Here is a 24736-nt window from a genome sequence, read left to right on the forward strand (position 1 = left end):
TCAACACAAGAAGTTAATAAAAGGAGAAACTCTATAAATATAAAACTATTCTAACAATTGAAGTCTATTAAATTTTTTCTAAACCTCAGTAGATAGAGGCAATAACATATGTGATATGTCTCAAAAGAGTATAAGTGAACTAGAAGACAGAATTGAAGAAAATAGCCAGGTTACAACAAGGAGAGACAAAATGGTAGAAAATACAGAGGAGAAGGTGAGAGACCTAGAAGACACAGAAATGTCTGAACATAAATGTAATTTGATACCCAGGAGAAAGGTATAGAGAAAGGGAATAAAAGCAACAAATTATGAGAAATTATTAAGAATTTTTAAAAGATTGATATATAATATCAAGACACAGATTTAAAAATTACTACTAAATCAGTTTAATTATAAGTAATTACACCACAGAAAATCACAGTAAAATTGCTGAACATCAAAAGCAAAGTGAAATATTAGCAGTATTCAGAAGGGCAGATAAAAGGCACACTATTTTGAAAGCAGTGATAAAGTGAGCAGACTTATCAAAAAAATAATAGAAACCAAAAGACAATGTATTACTATCTTCTGTGTTTAAAAAATTAACTGCAAACCTAGAGTGCTATATCTAATTAAAAGTATTATTTTAAGAATAAAAGCAAAATACAGATGTCTTTTATAACAAAAACTAAGAAAATTTGTACCAGCAGGTCCTCTTAAAGCAAGTGTTAAAATGTATTCCTCAGGCAAGTGCACTGTGATCCCAGGTAAAAGCTTTAAGACAAAGGAAGTAATTAAAATAGTAAAAATTTTAATTACATGGTAAGTAAAAATGGATATTGACAGGAAGGGTGTCCCAACATTCTTAGTGCATTTTTAAGATATTTAAACTTATAGCTGCACTTCGGCAAGTAGGACACACTGATGTATCTATCATCTTGGGATTTAACAGCAGTAGTGATTAAGTGAGAGATACAGTCCTTGATGATGTTGAAAAACATCAACTTATATTTGACTTTTATAAGTGAAGATGTAATAACAATTCTGACATGATTTTTGATGTTTGACCATTGACAGGATTTAGGCTTTATACTTCCCTTACTCGCCACCACACATCTAGTTACTTTAGATAAGGAAACCCACATGCCCTTCTTGATCCCTCTTCACTGGAAGGAAGTTTGAGCTCCACAGCCCTCCAGCCTGCACATGTGAATCCTTGTCTAGTCCCATCCCTAGCTCTGTTCTTGTTTAATTGGTGTGAAATACGATCGCCTCACTTCATTCTCTTTTCAAACATTAATATAAGTTTTTTAGTCTATTAAAAATGAAATTTCTGTTATTTTAAAGAAACGATAGTGGCTAAATCTATTTAGTTGGACACCAACGTGTATATGGGTGTGTTAGTATGTGTATGTTTGCTCAGTGTTATTATACCAAATAAAAGAGAGCAAAATATGTTCAAGAATTATAAACTGCTGAAATCAAACAGGTGAATAAGTTTCCAGTTCTGAAATATAGAAACTAATATAGTATAAATAACATTATGATCTTTTACTTTTTAGTTTAGATGTGTGGTACTATAAGAAATGTAAAAGCCAGTAAAGCAAATATAAACCATAGAAATTGACTTTTTGGTGCATGCTTCTGCGTGTGTGTGTGTGTGTGTGTGTGTGTGTGTTCAGATGAATATTTCAAATACTTTGGAAAAGTTCAAGTAATTGAGGGACATCATTTGTTACTAAAAAAATACATTATTAAATATAATGATGAAAACTTGAAAATCTCTTTGTTCTTAAAATATTCTACCTAGAGAGAAGTTGGGCGCCTGTCTCAGTTCCAACAATAGCTATACAGTACTGGTAACTGCTTTATGTGCACCCAAAGCGGGGAACTGTCAGAACCATCACCCTTTGAAATTTTTTACTCCTCCTCATCCTATTATTCTGTTTAATCTTTTGTTTTAACTATTTTTATTCTTATGAGAGTAATAAATGCACATAGTTTAAAAAGTCAACTAGTAGCCTCACTTATTCTGACTCCTGACAGACAAATGTTTTCACCTTCTTTAAAGTTTTATTTCCATATTTAAAAATTATATATTTTGCTTCTATTTTTTGAAGTACCAACTTCAGACTTTGTCTCATTTTGTGAAAGGTAAAGAATTCTCACTCTTAATTACTATTCTTTCTCCCTTCCTCCACCCTTCTAAATTAATGTTATGATTTTCTATTGAATCAATATCCCTGCATCATGATAAACTATGTAAGTATTGTAAGCATTTACCATGATTGCATTTCCTTTCTTATTTTCCTGTAGATAATAATAAATTTCTAAAAAACATGTATTTTTGGATGTATCTATTAATAATTAATTTCCTAAACTTAAGACTACTACAGAGCTGTCACACTGAGAATTTTCTTCACTCCATATTAAATTTCTTTTTGTCATTCTTCTATGGTAAATGCACTATTTGCTGGATCCCATGTCTTTTTCTTTTCTTCCTTTTTTTTTTTTTGTAATTTAGTGCATCACACTTGGGAAACCTAGTTGCTTCTTGAGATGAGGTATAAGATCAGTAAATTTTTCAAATCACTTCGAAAATTTCTTTCTTCTGTGCTCTCATCATAGTTTGTCAAGTTTCAGAATTTTTAGGTTGAATTTGTTTTTCTCAGAATTTTGATGGCTTTGTTGTTTTCAAATTTTCAGTGTTAGAGAAGTCTGATGTCATTTATATACAAATTGCTTTCTATGTGACTTGTTGTTTTATCCTTTTTTAACAACTTTAGAATTTTTCTTAACCCTGGTATTCTAAAACTTCATTAAAACATGCACTTCGTAGAACTGTTTTAATTAATTTTTTCCTAGGTTTTGGTGAGTGATTTCATTCAATTTCTGAAAATATTTTTGAATTATTTATTTGGTAATTTCCTGTCCATTTATTCTTTTGTCTGAATTCTTACTAAGTATGTATTAAACTTCATAGATTAATCCTCCTAGGATTTCCTTTCTGTTATCCATCTCTTTTCATTTTGGTTCTATTTTCTTGGAGGTTTTCTCAACTTTAGATTACGTTTCTATAATTTTTTAATATAATATGTATTTTATATCTGCAAACTCTTCTCTGAGTTCACATTTTTAATTGCATCCTTTTCTATTTCTGAGAATGCAATATCTACTCTGCTGTGATAATGAACAGGTTAACTTCTTATCAGCATCCTCTTCTTCAGGCAGTCTGCTAAATCATTCACCATCCACTTGAAAAAGATCAATAGACTATTTTTAAGAGCAGTTTTAGGTTCACAGCAGAACAGAATGGATAGTACAGAGAGTTTCCATATACTCCCTCCACCCCCCCTCCAGTTTTCTGTTATTAACAGCTTATATTAGTATGGTTATACATTTGTTGTAATCGATGAATCAACGTTGACACATCATTAACAAAAAGTCCATAGTTTACATTAGAGTTCATTCTTGGCATTGTACATTCTCTGAGTTTTGAAAGATGTGTAATAATTAGTATCCACTTTGATTGTATCATCTAGAATAGTTCCACTGCCCTAAAAGTCTCCTGTGTTCCACCTATTTATCCCTCCTTCCCCCTGAAAACCCTGACGTCCACCAATTTTTTATAGACTCTGTAGTTTTGCTCTCTCCACAATATCTCATAGTTGGAATCATTAACTATGTAGCCTTTTAAGATTGACTTCTTTCATTTAAAAACATGCCTATACGTTTTCTCCTTTTGTGAGTGTGTGGTTTGACAACTCATTTATTTTTAGAGCTGAATAATATTCCATTGTATGAATGTATCATAGTTTATCCATTCACTTATTGAAGGGCACCTTGGTTGCTTCTAAGTTTTGGCAATTCTGAATAAAGCTGCTATAAAACATTCATGTGCAGTTTTTTGTGTGGACATAAATTTTCAGCTCATTTTAGTAAATACCAAAGAGCATGATTTCTGGATTTTTTAGTAAGAGTATGTTTAGTTTTTTTTTTTTTTTAATTTTATAGCTACTTTTTAAAATTTTTTATTTATTTATTTATTTATTTTTGGCTGTGCTGGGTCTTCGGTTCGTGCGAGGGCTTTCTCTAGTTGAGGCAAGTGGGGGCCACTCTTCATCGCGGTGCGGGGACCGCTCTTCATCGCGGTGCGCGGGCCTTTCACTATCGCGGCCCCTCCCGTTGCGGGGCACAGGCTCCAGACGCGCAGGCTCAGTAGTTGTGGCTCACGGGCCCAGCTGCTCCGTGGCATGTGGGATCTTCCCAGACCAGGGCTCGAACCCGTGTCCCCTGCATTAGCAGGCAGATTCTCAACCACTGCGCCACCAGGGAAGCCCGTATGTTTAGTTTTTGAAGAAACTGTAGAACTGACTTCCAAAGTTCTTGTACCATTTTCCATCCCCACCAGTAATGAGTGAGAGTTCCTTTTGCTCCATATCCTCACCAGCATTTGACATTATAGTGTTTAGGATTTTAGCCATTCTATGGTGGCATCTCATTGTTTTTTAAAATTTTAATTCCCTAATAACAACCAATATTAAATATATTTTTATATGCTTGGCTGCCAACTGTATATCATCTTTGGTAAGGTGTCTGTTTAGATCTTTTGCCCACTTTTCAGTTGGGTTACTTGTTTTCTTATCATTGAGTTTTAAGAGTTCTTTGTAGATTTTGGATAACAGTTCTTTAACAGATATGTCTTTTGCAAATATTTTCTCTCAGTTTGTCTTGTTTTCTTATTCTCTTGACGGTATCTTTTGTAGAGTAGCTCAGTCCAAAATATATTGACTTTTCATCACCCCAAAATATGTTGACTTCTCCATTTTCTTTGATCCTGTGAGATATCTATCTCTATTTGTGTATATATAGAGAGGTAACATTCACCATATGCTATATATATTGTTGTATATATGTGTATATATACATAATTTTATTTGTTATTTAATCTTTAGTCCTGATAACCCAGTTTAAAATTCTTCACCTTCCTCTTATTTATCACAGTATCGTATTTCTTGCCCTGTTTTCTTTATAACATTTACCACTGTTCAGCTGCTTTTCCTTATTGTTATATCAACCCTCACAAAGCAAGGATTTTGTTGCTCTTGTATGTATAAGCATATCTGCCACATTTGATCACTGAATACATACTTTTTGAATTAGTGAATGTAGAGACAGTTTTTCAAATTCACATACTATTATATCATTTTATGAGAGTTGTCCTTTTGTTTTTGTCCTCTGAAATTGTGATGTACCATTTTTTTATAATCTAATCTAAATATAAGTCTTACTAATTATTAAATTGAAATTGAGTAACACCTTTATCACTGGTGATATACCAGTGATATATCTGAAAATTAAAAGCATTAAATTTTTATTAAAAGAAAAACATTATTTGCATTTAGTTACCAAATATAGTATGAAAGGAAGTAGGATAATGGTAAGGGTGATTTATAATGTAATCAGGCATATTACCTCTCATTAAGAAACACACTAAGTGCAGAGAAATAGTAATGCATTGCATATAAATACTTGGAATATAAGGCGAAAATTTTGTATCATAATCTCTTGATACATAAAGTGGAATGGCATTCAGAAGTAAAAGTCTTTTTACTTCCACACGTTTGTGCTTGATAAATTCCACTAAAATGTGTGCTTGCTAAATAAATAGAGTGCACTTTACTATTCTCACTGTTTCACTGTTTTAAATTTGAATACAAGTGAAAACTATAAATCAGCGGTCCCCAACCTTTTTGGCTCCAGGGACCGGTTTCGTGGAAGACAGTTTTTCCACGACGACAGCGGGAGAGATGGTTCAGGCGGTACTGTGAGCGATGGAGAGGGGCAGATGAAGCTTCGCTCACTCACCGGCCGCTCACCTCCTGCTGTGCGTCCCGGTTCCTAACAGGCTATGGACGTCCTGCTCTAAAGGTTTACAGAGATTGACAGAATTAAAGTAACTTTGGTCCTGTTTCTTTGTATTTATAGTTGTTGTGCTATTACTTATTTTGAACCTAGTCTCTATGTTCAAGAATATTAGTATCATTGTGCAAAAAGCAAGCATAACCATACTGAATGGGCACAAGCATGTTCTAGAAAATGAACACAGTTGAGTCCAGAGTTCCTTGGCTGACTACATAACTGGAAGTTATTCAAATTAACCTCCATATAGAAAATGATGTTCCTTACAGGATAAGTAAAAAGTGTTATTTTGAAGCTTACATTTATATTACTAAAATTCAACCATAATTTTAGCAACTGTTTAGAACTTAGATCAACAAAAGATTTGTTTTACAGTTTTCATCATGGAGGATTATTTTATTTCAGACGTCATTTAGAATTGCTTGAGTCTAATAAATAATAGATTTTATTAAGTTTTATTATTGTTTAATAATTCCCTGCAAATAATAGACCCACCATTCCTCCCCACGCCCCATCTCTCATTGCCTACATCCAGAGTAGACTGCTCCCATCACCTGCACTTAGTATGCCATTGAACTTAGTGTAAGTGAAGAGAACAAACCAAATCACAATATGCTGAAAATATTAAAATCTGGTAGGGAGAATGGTCATATTAAGGCATAAAGCATGTTTTTAATATGCATTGGGAGGTGATAGAAGCTCTTGAGCAGGACAGTACATAGTGGTTGCTTTAAAAGACATATCTAATAGGAATGTGTGGTTAGAGAGATGGATAGGGAGATACTAGAGAAAAGAAAGAACTTGACATGGAGAATAAGAAAACAATTAAGGTATGAGAAATGAGTAGAAATGAGGACAAACTAAGATATTAATACTAGGAATGGACACAAATGAAAGATATTGATACTAGGAATGAATAGAAGGTCACTAATATAAGGTGGAAGAAGAGAGATATGTATTGTATATAAATAAATAATGACATTTTATATAACATTACTTCCCTTTTTATAGAGTTATTTGATTGGTTGATGAGGCAAATATGTTAAACTCTGTGTGCCTGGTCTTCAACAGGCCATCTGGCATTTCTTATGATAACTTTCTGGATAAGATTGAAACCTGAAGCAGGGACACTTTTCTTTTGAACCAATTTTCAATATAAAGAGTAATTGCTTGTTCAAATAAAATGATAAAACTTTTCCAAAAGTGATACCAGAAAAATATTAGTATAATCAGACTTCTATCCTAGACTTTTAACAATAAAAGTGTTCCAAGAAAAGATAGACTTCCATAATATGAAACTTGCAAAAACCTAATACTTTTTGGTGTAAACCCAAATATTTATTGTTTTGTGGAAGAAAATGTCAAGGTACCTAGAGAATCTATGGGGTTGTCAGTAAACTATCTAATAAGCTTACTTAATCAAAATGTATGGTATAACAAAAATCAAATTTAGATGACCTGTAAGAAGAGTGGCATTTATTCTAAAGCCCAGGATGAACTGAGGCTTGAAAAAATGGTCAGAAAAGGTGAGCATTTTGACTTTTGTCCCCTAACCTCACTCTGCTTAGTGTATAATCTTTTGGCCTACGTGTCTGTTCAGTAGTAATTTAATCTCCATGGCTAGGGGAAATTATTCCCTGCCAATGCACAAACACATCAATTCATGCTTTTGACAGATTTCAGTAACTCCAGGGAAGAGTAGTGTTGCATGTTATTGACATTATCATTATTCATTCAGAAATGGCTCAGCCAAAGGTGTCATTATCTAAGACTACACAAATAGGCCAGTGACCTGTGATCTGTTCCAAATCAAATTGCATGTACCTCACTCTTCATAATACCAGGCCCTTCTGTTTCTATTTCTATCCTGGCTACAATAGCTGGCAGATTTCAGCTATTTACCTTGTTCATGTTATTTCCCATTCAACACTCATATATGTGGATTAAAGATTTTGGAAATTTTTACTCTTTTGTCTTTTAGTGTATTCATTTATTTGAAGTATTTATGTGACCATAAGTTTTACTGCACACATATTTCATGCAAGATACCCTGAGAAAACCATAATTCAAAAAGAGGCAGGTACCACAATGTTCATTGCAGCTCTATTTACAATAGCCAGGACATGGAAGCAACCTAAAAGTGTCCATTGACAGATGAATGGATGAAGAAGATGTGGCACATATATACAATGGAGTATTACTCAGCCATAAAAAGATACGAAATTGAGTTATTTGTAGTGAGGTGGATGGACCTAGAGTCTGTCATACAGAGTGAAGTAAGTTAGAAAGAGAAAAACAAATACCGTATGCTAACACATATATATGGAATCTAAAAAAAAAAAAAAAGGTTCTGAAAAACCAGGAGCAGGATAGGAATAAAGGTGCAGACATAGAGAATGGACTTGAGGACATGGGGAGGGGGAAGGGTAAGCTGGGATGAAGTGAGAGAGTGGCATGGACATATACACACTACCAAATGTAAAATAGATAGCTGGTGGGAAGCAGCCACATAGCACAGGGAGATCAGCTCCGTGCTTTGTGACCACCTAGAGGGGTGGGATAGTGAGGGTGGGAGGGAGACGCAAGAGGGAGGAGATATGAGGATATATGTATATGTATAGGTGATTCACTTTGTTATAAAGCAGAAACTAACATACCATTGTAAAGCAATTATACTACAATAAAGATGTTAAAAAAAAAAAAACCAAGTAAAACACCAAAACTAATGGAATTAAATTCAGCAAGAGTGAGATTAAAAGTTTGCTTTATGCCTTAAAAAAAAAAAAAAAAGATCTTGGTTCAGTGCTTTGGAATTTCAAATGAAAAATAATGGACTTCACCCACTGTTAAAGAGTTTTAAGTATATGTGAAGTGGAAGATATATATGGATAGATAATAAAATAATCCCAGGTGGTCAGTGATAAATCCATAAGAAAGGTACAGACAGGCTGATATGGGTGTTCAACTAAAAGAGACAATTCTTGAAATAATATACAGTATTTGAGAATGAAAAGTTTATTTTACATTTTGACTATAGCCTATAAGGGAGATTCAAAACAAATTGATAATTGCCCTTTTATCACCTTTAAACTTTTGACACAAAATACCTACATTTTGAGGATTGGTATTTTAAAATTACTCAGTAGTAGAGAATACTTTACAGTGAGTAGAGTGTAAAAATTTTGATTTAATTAATGGAATCTTGATTATTATACCTTTTAGGAGTTTATACATTGGAAAAGAACCTTAACATCATTTATTTGGGAGCCATATTGATTCATGGGTTTAAATCACTTGTATATGCATTGGTAATGCATTTAAAAATATTCAAAATTAACAATTAACTACTACTAGTAAACCCAGTGAGTAATACTACTCAATTTCATGTGATTTGTCTTTTTAATTTTTAAGTATTATTTTCTTCAAATTTCTTCCTGTATTGATGTCTATTTTCTAACAAACGTTTATTTCTCTCGCACCTCTCCAGCATTTCCTCTTGTTATTTTGTTCTGGAATTTCTGTCTCTTTATATTCCAAATATACAGGAAGTCCCAAGTTTCCCAGCCTCGGCACCCTCTTCTTGCTCTCAAATCTCCCTGGACACTTGCATCGATTTTTGTATTTTTGATCACTATTGATGCTGATGACTCCTAAATCTTAATTCCAACATAGACTTCGCTCTTAAATCTATATATTCAAATGTCTATTCAAATGGACCACAGGGATCTCAAACTCAGTATGTCTAAAAGGAAACCCATGTTGTAAAAAAAAAATTTTAACTGGAGTATAGTGATTTACAATGCTGTGTTAGTTTCTGGTGTACAGGAAATTGATTCAGATATCATATATATGTACACATATATATTCTTTTTCATATTCTTTTCCATTATGGTTTATTACAGGATATTGAATATAGTTCCCTGTGCTATACAGTAGGTCCTTGTTGTTTATGTATTTTATATATGTATTTTTAAACCCCCTTTCCCCTTCCGTAACTATAAGTTTGTTTTCTACGTCTGTCAGTCTGTTTCCTTTTTGTAAATAAGTTCATTTGTATCATTTTAGATTCCACATATAAGCGATATCATATGATATTTGTCTTTCTCTTTCTGACTTACGTCACTTGGTATGATAATCTCTAGGTCCATCCATGCTGCTGCAAATGGCAGTATTTCATTTTTTTAATGGCTGAGTAATAGTCCATTGTATATATGTACCGCATCTTCTTTATCCATTCATCCGTCGATGGGCATTTCGGTTGCTTCCATGTCTTGGCTATTGTAAATAGTGCTGCTCTGAACATTGGGGTTCATGTATCTTTTCAAATTAGAGTTTTCTCCAGATATATGCCCAGGAGTTGGATTGCTGGATCATAGGGCATATGGAGGGGGTGTAGAGAAAAGGGGACTCTCCTACACTGTTGGTGGGAATGTAAGTTGGTGCAGCCACTATGGAATACAGTATGGAGGTTCCTTTAATAGAGTTGCCATAACAAACCCACTTTTTATACTTTACAAATCTCCTCCTCTCACATAATTTTAAATCTCTATTAATGGCTTCACAATATTGTCAGTGACCTAAACTAGGAATCAGAATTTAATCAAAAAGCATCATCTCCTGATTTTCCATATTCATTTGCTCACCAACATTTTTGATATTACCTGCCACATATGCCTTAAATCAGTTTTATCTTCCCTATCTCCGATGACACTATCTCTGGATAGTAACAAGTTCTGTGCTTCTGTTATAATCTGTGAACAGTCTCAGTCTTTCTTTCATAGTGGTAACCAAATAATCTCTCTAGAATATAAATCTTATGTCACACCCATACCCATGCCCAGTCTAAAACCTTCAGAATAAAGAATATTTTTTTTTTTGCCTGGCACACAGAGTCCTCCGGGATCTAGATCCAGGCATAACTTACGCCTCCTCATTCCTTATACCTTATGTCACGCTTGTACTGAATTACAAGGAGTTACCTTGATGCACGGTGTTATGATGCACTGTGTTATTTTACTGAGCTTTACCTTTTGCCTGACACAGTCCCTTTTCTCTTTATTTTTCCAGCAAGCACCTACTCATCATAGGAAGCCTGTCCCCTGGAGCCACGTCCCTTATCCTTCCAGTCAGATTTCACTTCTTTTATTGCTCCCTTTATGACTGTCTGCATATTATTCATTATAGCTGTACTATGAGCAGAGGTTTCCCCAACATATGCTTTCCAGAACTTAGCACCATGTCTGGTGTACAGTATGATCTCATTTACAGTTTCTTAAACATATGAATGATTAATTCTAATGGGTCATTTTTCTTAATAAAATAAGTTAATAAAACAGTCTTTGAGATCCAGTCAGGACCAGTTTCTCTGGAGAGAAAGCAAAAGCAAATGGCTAAGTTGATGGAAGTGCTTAACTAAGTAAAATCAGGATTCTCTTTAGAAAAAGGAAAGATGATAAAGAGAATGGTGAAAAGACAATCGTCAGTAGTATCTGTGCAATGGCATCATTTTGGTGATGATTTCTAAGTGATATTGAATATTGAATATTTATGACATTGAAACTATAGGAAAAGTGAGACACCACTTTTATTATATGTATACATATACAAGTGCATATGCAATACACATCTATTGGGTGTTCCTATATTTTGTAATGCATTATATCATATAAAATATCCTTTTTGTTCAAATGTGTGTCAGCTGTTTCCCACTGCTAGAGAAAATAGACTTCTAAATAAAGAGAATGTGGGGAGGAAGGAGACAGTAATATTCTGGTCGTGATTTAGTGGCTGAGCCAGCTGATGCTCAGCTATTCAGCAAGAGAACAACTCTTGAAGAGGGTTGTGAATTAAGCTGGCTGAAACTCAACAATTCTAGAAAAAAAAAACACAACAACACAGATTTAGCCAAGAGGAAGTAAAGGACTGAGCACTGTTAAAGACTTAATGAAACAGATGGCTCATTGTTTTTCAGTGGAGCGCTACAATCAAGTCTTTTTTAACCCATTTTAAAGACTCATGTATTGATGTTTCAGAAAGTAGACTCTAGTCTTAGAGAATCTATCAAGCAATAACATTTTGTCCTGAACAGTTGAGGATGAACTCAACACTGCTTGGAAGAATGAACGTGTAAGAGACCCTGTATTTATTTTATTTAATCTGAGATACTTTACTTTCTATCTTGGATACATTCCTTGATAAAAGACTGTAAGAACAGAGTGGGAAAATATAATATTAATTAGTGGTCACCAATTTCCATGTTGGTAAAATCGAAATAGCCACAAATTATGGTATCCTTAATAATTGAGAATAAACAATATAATTCAATAGCACATCATTTTGTAACTCATTTATCATATAAAAACTAGCAAGAGTAGCTTGGCCAGACCAACTTCCAATTTAGGTTCCATTCCAGGGAGATATATACCTCAGTTTGGATAAGAAAATTAGGATGACATTTACTTGCTGCAATTAGAAATATATTGACAACTCACTGTCACTCCAGAATATTTAGATATGTTTCTAACCTTGTTTTTCATCTACCTTAAAATTTTAATTATTTTTATAATACTTAAATCACCTATTGTTGAATTATTGATATTAAATATACTACTTATGTATTCATTCAGCCTTTTTATTTCTGAAATAGCTGGTAGAGTCAAGCACTAACCCCTTTCTTTGCCATGAATATTGAGCACAACTTTTTCTCTGTTAATACAATAACACAAAATAGTTGATAATTTGTCTCCTTTAATTAAAAGGAACATTGTCTTTAGGAAGTGGGGTACTGACTTGGTGTTGATGATGGGATTGCTTCCCTAGTCACTGCTCTTTAGCTCTCTTTTCCTTATCCAGCATTTTCTTCAAAAGGTCATATATACTCATTGTCTGCACTTTCACAAGTGCCATTCTTTATTCTGAACTATTTTGATTTGGCTTCAGCCACTGTTTTGACTTTGTCTTACTTAGTTCTACAATTTATTTAATTGCCAAAAACAAATGTTTCTTTTCAGACCTCATCCTGCTTGAAATCTCTGCTGCATTTCTAATAGTCCCTGGCTTTTTAAAAAATATTTATTTATTTATTTATTTATTTATTTATTTATTTATTTTTGGCTGTGTTGGGTCTTCGTTTCTGTGCGAGGGCTTTCTCTAGTTGCGGCGAGCGGGGGCCACTCTTCATTGCGGTGCGCGGGCCTCTGACTATCGCGGCCTCTCTTGTTACGGGGCACAAGCTCCAGACGCGCAGGCTCAGTAGTTGTGGCTCACGGGCCTAGTTGCTCCGCGGCATGTGGAATCTTCCCAAACCAGGGCTGGAACCCATGTCCCCTGCATTGGTAGGCAGATTCTCAACCACTGCGCCACCAGGGAAGCCCAGTCCCTGGCTTTTTGTGTCTTTTCAAGTGGGAAATACTGTAGCCCCATTTAAGGTTCAGCCCCTCATCTTCCCTGAGCCAGCCAGTAACCTCCAACACAGGGTGTTTGGGGTCAGCTTCAGCTCTCCAGTCTTTGAGGTCCAGCCTTGCTGCTGTGCGTCTGGTTTTTATTTTATTTTATTTTTTTGTATGAGTCCTAAGGAGTCACGTACCTACCAAGTTCCAGTTTTTTGAAGTGTTTTACTTGTCTGAGAGGCTCAGATCCCTATTCGGCTCCCCCTAGTTGGAAGCTGTTGGGATTAGCATCCTAAATTTACCTCTTGCCAGCCTTTATTTTAATCTACATAAGATTCCCTTTGGAGTGGTGTTTTGTTTTGTTTTTTTAATGCAGATCCATGGGCATTTGTGTATTGGGAGTTGAAAATTATAAGGCCAATAAATCTACATTTTAACAAGTATTTTCAAGTGATTGTGATTTGCCTGTTTTGGAAACTACTCAGAAAACAAACAAGTTAGCAATCAGACACTAACTAGAATGCTTTTTAAAAATACGGCAGTTCTAGTTGCTTGATATTGAGCTTCACCTACCATCTTTACTTCTTGCTGCAATCCCCCATTTGAAAGCATGCGATTTCTCATGTTAAAACATGTCTAAACGTGTCTACCATTTTGCTAACTTGTTTTATTGCGTTGTGTAAAATATTTTGAGCTGGAGGTTGTCTGATCATAAGTGGCTACTACAACAAGGATGTTAATTAACTTTCATGACAAAATGTCAGGGGTTGAAGTATTAGGGTTAATTGGGTGACTCAGTACTGTTATCGAGGACCCGAGTTCTTCATCTTTTTTCGCTATTTCATCATAAGTATGCTGATATTTATTTTCAAGCCCTTCAAGGTATAAGACAGGAAGTCATACACAGTTAAAACAGCTGTCACTGCTTTGGGCATCATGTCCTCAATTGTGTCTGAAGGCAGGACAAAGGAAAGGAGCCTTTTCATCTTGTTGCTCTCTCTTTTACATGGGAGAATTCTTTTTCTTTTTTTTCAGAAGCATCACAGTGGACTTCTTCATATGACTGAATGTCCAAAAACATTCTGTATGCTCACCCCACCTTAATCAGTGTAATGATAGTGGGATTATTTTATACCAGAGGCTACAGGAGGATCACAGGCTCCCTGATTATCCACAAATACAAAAAAAAGTAATGTTTTATTCATTTGATTATTTTGTGAGAGTGGATAAATAGCATTTAAAATTGATATAATGATTTTCATTAAATATGTATATAATTAAATTTTAAAATTTTATATTTTCCAATATTATCTAAAACTCTAGACTTTATACATTTTTTTTTTAGATTTTTTTTTTGATGTGGACCATTTTTAAAGTCTTTATTGAAATTGTTACAGTATTGCTTCTGTTTTATGTTTTGGCTTTTTAGCCACGAGGCATGTGGGGATCTTAGCTCCCTGACCAGGGATCGAACCCACACTCCCTACATTGGAAGGCGAAGTCTTAACCACTGGACCACCAGGGAAGTCCCTGCACTTTATACATTTAAGTTGGCCAACAAAGTTTTTAATGGATCTTTTCAGTGGGAAAAAGGAATTCATCTTATCTGCTGTTGACAAATGGTCAAGATCATTATATGTGTCATGTGTCATTTATAGTGGAAATCTTTGAGTTGATTTATTGGTCATACTTAGATACTTCTTGATAAAACTCTTTACTTGTGTACATAACCAACCTTCTCCCCTAGTTCTTTTCCTACTTACCTCATTGATTCATATATATTAATAATTTCACACACTGCAAATTTTCAAACACTTCATTTTCAGTCTTCTTTGCTTTCTATTTATACATGGTCACTTTAGGAATTTCATTTAATTACAGTATTAAACTGCTAAAACATGGGAGGGATTCAGAAATCTGTTACTCTATGATCTCTCTTCCATATTTCCATTACATTACTAAATGCATTCCAAACTCAGATTTATCCAAAGCAGGAACTATTCTTCCATCCCAATGCTCTCACCTAAATCTGCTTCTTGTGTCTCATTTAACACCATGACTATGGTTCTTTAATCACTATTTTCATCTAAAATAACATTCTTGGAAAATTCAGTCTAGTGAGGTTATACTTCCCTAGTTAATGTGGGTAAGGAAAATGAAGAAGATACTATCTGTGCCATCAGTATTTCCTAGTTCCAAAAAGGATATAAGTTATGTCTGAAATAATTATAATAACAGTTATGCAACTGTGTGGAGTTATCATCAGTGTTTCTCTTTCTGTTGTATCCTGCATACACTTAGTTAGCAAATCATTTTGGATCCACATAAAAAATAAAATCTAGAATAAAACTGTTACTCAGGACCTCCACCATCACAGCTATGTAGAAACCACGATCATCTTTCACAAAGTGTTCTGTATTTGACTCTTAACTAGTCTGGCTTTTTTCCTCACACAGACACAGACACACACACACACACACACACACACTTCCCAATAGCAACTGAAGTAATCCTCTGCTCAAAATCCAATGATCTCCATTCTTTCTCAGAGTAAAAGCAAGAATCTTTACAGTGATGTGAAGACCTTACATGAACCTTACCTCCACTCTCTTCTCAAACTTAACTCCTAACAAACTCATATTTAAAATAATATAACCTGCCTCCAGTATTTTCTAAGTGCTTTAACCCACTTGTATTTTTTCCTTTGTACTTGTTACCACCTGGTTATCCATCTATCTATCATCTCTCCGTAAAGAATGGAAACTCCATGAGGGCAGGGCCTTTTTTTTTTCCTATTTCTTTCACTACTGTATTTCTAGTGTGTAGCATAATGTCTAACATATAAATAGTGCTCAGTAAATATCTGTTAAGTAAATGAATGAATGAATAATACTTTATAATAAATTATAAACAATTTCCAAAACTGGGTGGGGGAAATTAAGTAGAGTAAAGGGAATTAATATTTTATGAATTCCTACTCAGCTATACATATTGTTTTTATATAAAACATTGCACAACATTTCAAGCACATATTGATAACAATCTTGACTGTGTGGCAATATCAAATAGAAGGCGATTTCTATTTTCCCATTGAAAAGCCCCATTAAATAGTTTTTTTGCCCATTTGAATGTATCAATTTCAGGAGTATGATAATATTGAAAACCATATGTTTAATTTGTTTACAATATAATTGAAATAGCATAATGCATTAATTGAAAATATTACATTTCTATTCTCATAATACATGAAATCCTTTTTATCAACTACTCATACACATCATAGACAGTAATGTCATTATCTAACACAGACCCTGTCTCCTTTTCTGTCTCATTGAAACTGTCCAAGATGAATCATGTGCCATGTAAGATATTGTAACCCAAAATCACAAGTTCCGTAGTTCTAAAATTAGGAGAATGATTTTCCTTTTACAGCTTTTTTTCATATAGATATACTTGTGACTCCATAGTGTAACAACTTATTGTATGGTTTTCAAATAATCTTTACAAATGTTTTTCTTCTCTCTCCCTCTGTCTCTCTAATGACAATAATGAACATTTCCAATTGTGAGAGCATCATACCCAGAAATTATAACTACATCTGTATTATAACCCAGATAACACTAAATCTGTGTTTGTTGTGGTTATTATTGTTGTTTGGCTCTTGTTTTACTAATTATCTCAAGTCACCTCTATGAGTATCCTGATCTAGGGATGACTCTTTTGCCTAATGTGTATTTGTATATCTCTCTTTAAAGACATATATAGGGACTTCCCTGGCGGTCCAGTGGTTAAGACTTCGCCTTCCAATGCAGGGGGTGCGGGTTCGATCCCTGATCAGGGAGCTAAGATCCCACATGCCTCGCGGCCAAAAAACCAAAACATAAAACAGAAGCAATTTTGTAAGAAATTCAATAAAGACTTTAAAAATGGTCCACATCAAAAAAAAAAAAAGTCAAAAAAAAAAAAAAACATATATAAAAGGACTCCCTGTAAAACAATAGTCCATAAGAGCTCATAGTGAGGTGCTCCCTACTTTGTAAGGGTTGAATTTCAAGGAGAAAAACTCACATAATATTTGCACATATATAATAATTTATCTTACTTAGTAACTATACCATCTCTGAGTTGGGTGTTGTGAGCTCCAGGAATAGAGAAGAAGAAAGGGTAGATTTCTGCTGTGGGAATTCAGAAGTGTCTTGAGGAAAGTGGTAGGAAGATTAGATATAGATATGATTTAAATAAAGTAAATGACGGGTTGCCCTGAAGGGGGCAGGGTAGGTAAAAGCATGGCTTTAGAGAGAAGTGTAGGTGAAGAGTGGAAGAAATGAGAGCCATCTTTACCTCACACTGGTACTTCTGGTTTGTCCAGAACGCTGATACTAAAAAGCCTTGAAAGGGAACATGATTTTTTGATGCAGGACTTAGCTGTCTTGGTAAGAAGATTGGTTTTTAATCCATAGTGAGGAGACATTACACATTTCTACAAATTTCTAGGATGATTGTGGTTCTATCATACGCCTGCTGTTTGCCCATGGATTACACCACTTAATCATTATTGTAATCCTCAGAGACACATATTATTTTCATTTTACAGATGAGAAAAAGCCAATATTATAGCAATAAAATAATGTTCCCAAGTGACACTGAAATAGACCTAAAATTCATTCTCTCTTATGTTTCAATTGTTTTCTGTCTCTGCCTTAACAAGATAACAGTGTGTAGAATGGCTTGGAGAGGGATGAGACTAAAAGAGGAGCAGGGAGACTAGCTGGGAAGGCATTGAAACAGCCTGTGCTAGAGGCAGTGAGAGCTTAATGCAAACTAAGGAGTGAGCATAGGGGAATTTTATATCTGTAATTACTAGAGGTGAACTATTTATCTGCTGTTAAATTTGATTTTGAAGAGTATTGGAAAATATTGGTGATAAGATATTTGATGATTTAGTTTCAGTCTGATGAGAAATGTACAAGATTATTAACCCTAATATTAACCTCATTTAAAATTGTTAAATAGACCTGCTATTTATCATAAAGCACGATGATAGATAGAATTTTATATTATATTAAAGTGTAGTAAAAATGTGTGCATCTCTGGATTTCCTTTCTGTTGTTCACACACTGGAAACATAGTACCAATTTTCATATAAATAATATTCTAAAATGTGTTTTCTATCACCAGCAGTGTAATAACATCAATAAGCAATTTATTTCAAAAGGTCCTTTCATCCAGCAACTCAAAATTATCATAAACATTAATTACATTTAGAAGTCTCTAAGGGTTAGATTCATTTGGGTAAACTTCTCTGATAGAATCACCTACAGATAATAGTGTTAAATAACAATATACCTGATAGTCAAAGCATTTGAAGCACAGAATTAACATAAGTCTTGCTAAAAGAGGATACTAATAGAAAATTTTACTTTACGATGTCACTATTTTATTGTTCACACAATCTTCATAAACCATTCTCTGAATCACATGAAGTTCTCAGAAAAGCACATAACAAGGATCAGAGGCAGATTTTCTCTGTATATAATGAATTGTGAGCTTTGGTCCCCTCACTTGCACATCCATTTCCATGGCCCTGGTAGATGTCCTAAAAATGTATTGTTCACAAGGTCACAGGCAAATTGTAGCCAAGTTCATAGATGTATGTGGAGAATGAAACTCCCTTGATGTTACTTCCTAGGTAAATGAGTAGATATGTGTGGCCCTAGGTTGAAAAAAGTTTACACTCCTCACTGTGTCATTAGCAATCATACATTCAAGCCAAAAATATCAAACAATAGTTTACTCATGAGAGCAATTTCAGGAGCATCATATAGGAAAATAAAACACGGAAAGAATGAAGTTGCCAATATAGTTGGAAAGTGTTTTCCTTCTCCAAAAATAGCTTTAAGCTTTCTATGTTCTATTATTGAACTCGTTATTAAATTTTGAAGTAAAAGTAATATCAGAGAGAATATTTTGTGTCTTTTTCCAGCTTAACTACATATCTGCTAGTTACCAATTTCCAGCCTAATACAAATTTTACAAGAACAAGAGGAACAGGACAAACTAAAGAATCTAGGCCTATGCTTCTTTGTGGGGGAAAAATCAACACTCGTAGATAATTCATAATCTACTAGTGATATGGACATTATATCTGTGAAATGGAGAAAAGAGAGAGTACTAGACTTTGCTGCCCTCCCCACATGCTCTGCAAATTGTACAAGAGATCTTTCTCTTTCTAGTCAAAGGTGATTGGACCAGGGATGGACACTTGATTCTGGCAGAGGTTTAGGAACTTGCATAAAGTGTCTCAAATGGATTGACAATTTGAAGGGAGAGGCATAGAAATTGCAGAAAACACATGATGAGCAAAGAAGAACTGGAACAGTACTGTTCAATGGAACTTTCTGGAGTGATAGAAATGTGGCTATTGCACAGTTGAAATGTGACTAAAAAGACAGATTAACTCAATTTTTATTTTATTAAATTTAGTTAAGTTGAATTTAAATAGTGCTATGTGGCTAGTGGCTACCTTAGTAGACAGCAAAGTTTTGGAAGGTCATGGTAATAGTCAAGGTATTAGCTCTGTTGGCCTAGGTGTACATTGAGTAAAGGGGGTCAACTGAAGGAGAATGCTGCTGATATGAAAATATATATATAGAGAGAGAAGAGAAAATCCATATGATCCTGGAGAGGCAGAGAACATAGTCTTGGTTTTCTGAGTTTTAGTTCCAGTTTGCGTGGGACCCAGCTCTTCTTTGTTCAGTCATCGAATTTGGTAAGAAATCTATTCTCTCACAGTAAAGCTCATTTATACTTTGAATTAATTTAAGTGAATTACTTTCAAACAAACTTGACTTGGTGAGATAATCACACATAAAATGGTAAAATATCTCCAGAATCCCAGGGAAACTACAGAAAACAATCCCAGCCCAGCAATTCCTACATGGATCTTTGGAGTTACCTGCTTTACTCCCAATACGATGTAGTAGATGGAGCTTGAGTTCACAAGTTGTGTAGATCTGGGCTGATATTTTAGCTCAGTTACCAAGTTGTGTGAAGTTGGGAAAATGGTTCATTGTTCTGAATCACTTTTTCATCTCTAAAATGAGGTGAAGAATACTCAATACCAACTTCACAGAGATGTGGCTTTTAGATAAAACCATATACATACAGAATCTATGGTAGTAACTGGCACACAGAAGCTAGTTTACTTTCACCCTCTCACCTGCTGCCCATGCTAAAGTGGTAAACCTGATGTGTTAAGGTGAGATCACTGGTCACAGTACTTTTCACACATACTGTCATCTTTGTGAGAGGAAAAGAGAGGGAAATGGGGTAATTTTTAATATTCACATTGTAGAGAATAACTTAAAATTTGGAAGCTGTGTATAAAAATCTCCACATAGACAGTGTTTTGTTGCCTAATAGTGAAAAAAGGTAGTATCACTGAAACACTGAAACAAGATGTCATAATTAAGTTTAAATTATCTGAAAGGTTCCACAGCAATCTCAAAAATATGTTTCAGATGCATTGTTATCTCCTTACCTAAATATTGGTGAAACTAAATAAATTCATGAAAGAGAAATATCCATATAAAGGAACATATCTTCCTTGGGCAAGATATGATCTTCCCGAAAATGAAATGAATCACATTATAAATTATAATGTGTTACTTACATTCCAATCTTAAGCACATTTGAAACAACAAAAATTCCAATTCCTACAGAAATGTTCTCTAGTCTATCATTTGCATACAATTGCAATGTATATGTGATATTTATAGAAAGTAGATGTTTGACTGTCAAGATGGGAAATGGAAATTCTAACTATATCCCTGCTTATTTTCAATACATTGGTCATATTATGAATTAGATGAATGAAATGCAGTTCACATCTTTTAAGAGTTTTAGGTAAGTAACCTACACTATCACAATCAGTTATTTGAACAACTATATCCTAGTGTGGCTGGGTCTGAATCTATTTTACTCAAGGCGCTGCTACCTCGTCTTGATATGGAACATTAGGTTAGGTGTTTTAATGTTTGTTTAATTTAATAGAAACAATTTCTGTACTGATTTGTTAAATGCATTTAAAATTTTTTTTTCGTATGTCTAGAAGCTAAACAAATCATAATTAAAAAGGCAAACTGGCCGTTATTTTTCATTGAAATAAAAACATCACAGCTTGTATAGCATGCAGACTTGTATCTAGGTCTATAATAACAGAATTAAATGAAAAGCATGTATCTAACAGTCACCTGCACATCTCCCAGGCACCTCAAAATCTGTGTGATTAAATGAGAATTGTTTTCTCCTCTAAACTGCCCCCTCCTCACTCTAGTATTCTTTAGCTAGATAATAAGATGCCAGCACTTGTCCCATAGGAAGTAAGAAGAAATCATCTTCAAATTCTTTCTTTTACCTACAACTTCTCTACCTCTAGTACATGATCAGCTTAAGTCTGTTCTCTTTTTAGTGTCTGTCAACTTGCTTCCTCTTCTCTATCACTCTGGTCTTCTGCTGGATCAGGCTTTCACCATACCCCACTTTAATACTAAAATAATCACTTCAATCAGTTCTCCATACTGCAACTAGAATGATTTTTATAGAATATAAATTCAGTGCTATTACTGTTCTGTCTACCACCAAAGCTAGTACTGTAGCTACATACGATGGCTTCCCTCTTCCTAATGGAACAAATATTCCCTTCCATATCTGGTCTAAGCTCCTTTTCCATCGAGCTCTGGATCTCTTGCTGTCTCAGAACATTTCCCTCCACCTTTTATAAAATTTAAAAAAATTCCCTTGATTCCATGTTCTCCTGTGAATACTTCTCTATTTTTTATTGTCCTCTCTACTACAGAACATACTTTGGAAATTTGCATCTGACTTCATTGTCTCCACTTCTTCACTCTTCACTCAAGGTCTTTCTCTGTAACCAACCTATTGAAATTGCTTTTGTCGAGATCAAAAAAAACTCTTGCATTGCCAAAGTCCAATGACACTTCTCTGATTTTCTCTTATTTGACATCTCAGCAGCATTATTCTTGCCTTACTTTGCTTTCTTAGATTTCATATCATCAACCAGTCCTGATATTTTGCACAGCTACTTAGTCTCTTTTACAAGTTTCTTCCTGTAAAACTTTAAATTCACGCATATCTTAGCATTGTTCCTGCACCCTCTTCTCTCTATATACTCATTTCCTAGGAACTCTCATCTAGTACCATATCTATAAATATCATGTGGCCAAATTTAAATCTGTAGTACTGGCATTCCCATGAACATGAGACACACAGCCACCACATCATCTCCAAAATAGATAAGGATTATTTTAAACCTAGCATATTCAAAATAGAGTTTTGGTTGCATCTTCTATTTCTGTGGTTTTCCCTATTACAGTTGATATCACTGATCACACAGTTACTCATGTAAAAAATCTGGGTGTTTTTCTTGATTGCTCTTTCTCCATCCAGTTTATCAACATGGCCCCCTGAATTATTCAGTTTCCTTCATTTCCACTTTATGACCCTGAAATAGACAAGGTAAACAGTGAAAAAAATTACGTTTCATTAAAATTACAAATGTCTGTTAATAAAACTAACCAACAAGAGAGAGAAAAGACAAGTCACAGTGTGAGAAAATTTGGCCACATGTATAACTGACAGAACACTCATCTATCAGATGTCAAGAATTCCTAGCAATAGACATATGAACCATGGACATTTATAATAATATCTTTATTGCTTTGTAGCCTAATTATAATAATACACTAATATTATAAATAATAACTCTTACTGTTCACTTACTAGTACAGTTTGCATTACTTCAATATCATTTAAGCATCACAAAGTTTCAATTGAAGTAGATATCACTATTGTCTCATTTTTATAGATGGAAAAACTGAGTTCTATAGAATATAAGTAAATTAACCAAAATCACACAGCTTGGAGCTTGGATTTGCATTTGAAGAGGTCTAACTTTAGAACCCAAGGAGATGTTAGGCCATGATACTGTTTTGCCTGCTTTTAGCTACTCTGGTGCTATATGCTTCACAGAAATGGATTATCACATTTCCTTTTCCTATTATTTTTGTTGCTTTGAACTTCCATATTTTGGCAGAGATATTGAGCAACACTCCCACTGACAAAATTACCAGATCAATTTAGAAATTGGTAACTGGGTTTGATTTTTTTTTTTTTTAACGTCTTTATTGGAGTATAATTGCTTTACGATGGTGTGTTAGTTTCTGCTTTATAACAAAGTGAATCAGCTATACACTGATATATCTCCTGCCTCTTGTGTCTTCCTCCCACCCTCCCTATCCCACCCCCCTAGGTGGTCACAAAGCACCGAGCTGATCAGCTGGGTTTGATTTTTAACTAATGTCATCCTTTTGTTTTCTTCTGGACCAGGCCTGGTGATGTGACTGTTTTATACAAATGAGTCAAATTTCCCATTTATGTTGGGATGGCCTCCATATTGAAATCTGGCGGGCTTTTGGTTCAGATTTTCAATATATGTTCTAGACGTGTAACATATCTGTGAGGACAAACACAGGAAAATATCATGTTAAATTTTACATATACTGGGAACAAAATTCCAAGGGATGATAATGATTCCAGTTGACCTTCAATATGAAGGAAATTGGACTAACAGGACAGACAGCTCTACCATATCGGGAAAAGATAATACTAAAAAGGGACAAAACGTAGAGAGTCTACAAATATGTAAATCAGATGAAATGAGTGTGGCAAGAGTGCCACCCATTCTGCTTCTATGGTGTACACACGCTTACAGAGCCATATAAAACATCTCTCTGCTGCCCATGTCTCTATGTCAGTGAATGGCACCATTCAGCTGCCAAGGGCAAAAACCTGGGCGCCTCTGTAGATTTACTCACATACTCAGATAGCAGCAAGTGCTCTACTCTCTAATTCCTTAGCATTTCTCTTGAATGTTCTCTTTCATCATCCTGTTTTTTCCCTTAATTCCGGCCTTGATTTTTATTATTATTTTTTGCTGAACCCTCACAATACTCCTCATTGGTCTCCCTGATCACAGAATTTCTCTTTTTCAATTTCACTTTCTCGACTCTAGCCTCAGTGATCTATCTAAAATGCTTATCTGGGCAGGTAGAATCATTGATAATAAAGATCAATAGGGGGAGGGGCAGAATAAGTTGGACTAAAAGAATGTTTCCTAGAACATGGGGAGGGAATGTGACCCAATTTCAGAAATGTGAGAAATAAGCTCAGTTACTGAGAATGAATAAAAAGGTCAGAACTTAAGAACTAATGATTGAGGAGAGAGTTTAGAATTGCTCTTGTATTGTTTCTTTAAAGAAAAATTTTCTATGATACTACTGGATCAAAACAGGGAAAAAAAATCCTGACATTGAGACATTCATAATAAGTTACATAATAGCTCCAGAATCAATAACCATAAGAACTAT

Source organism: Balaenoptera ricei, chromosome 5, assembly GCF_028023285.1.
Source record: "Balaenoptera ricei isolate mBalRic1 chromosome 5, mBalRic1.hap2, whole genome shotgun sequence".
NCBI lineage: Eukaryota > Metazoa > Chordata > Mammalia > Artiodactyla > Balaenopteridae > Balaenoptera > Balaenoptera ricei.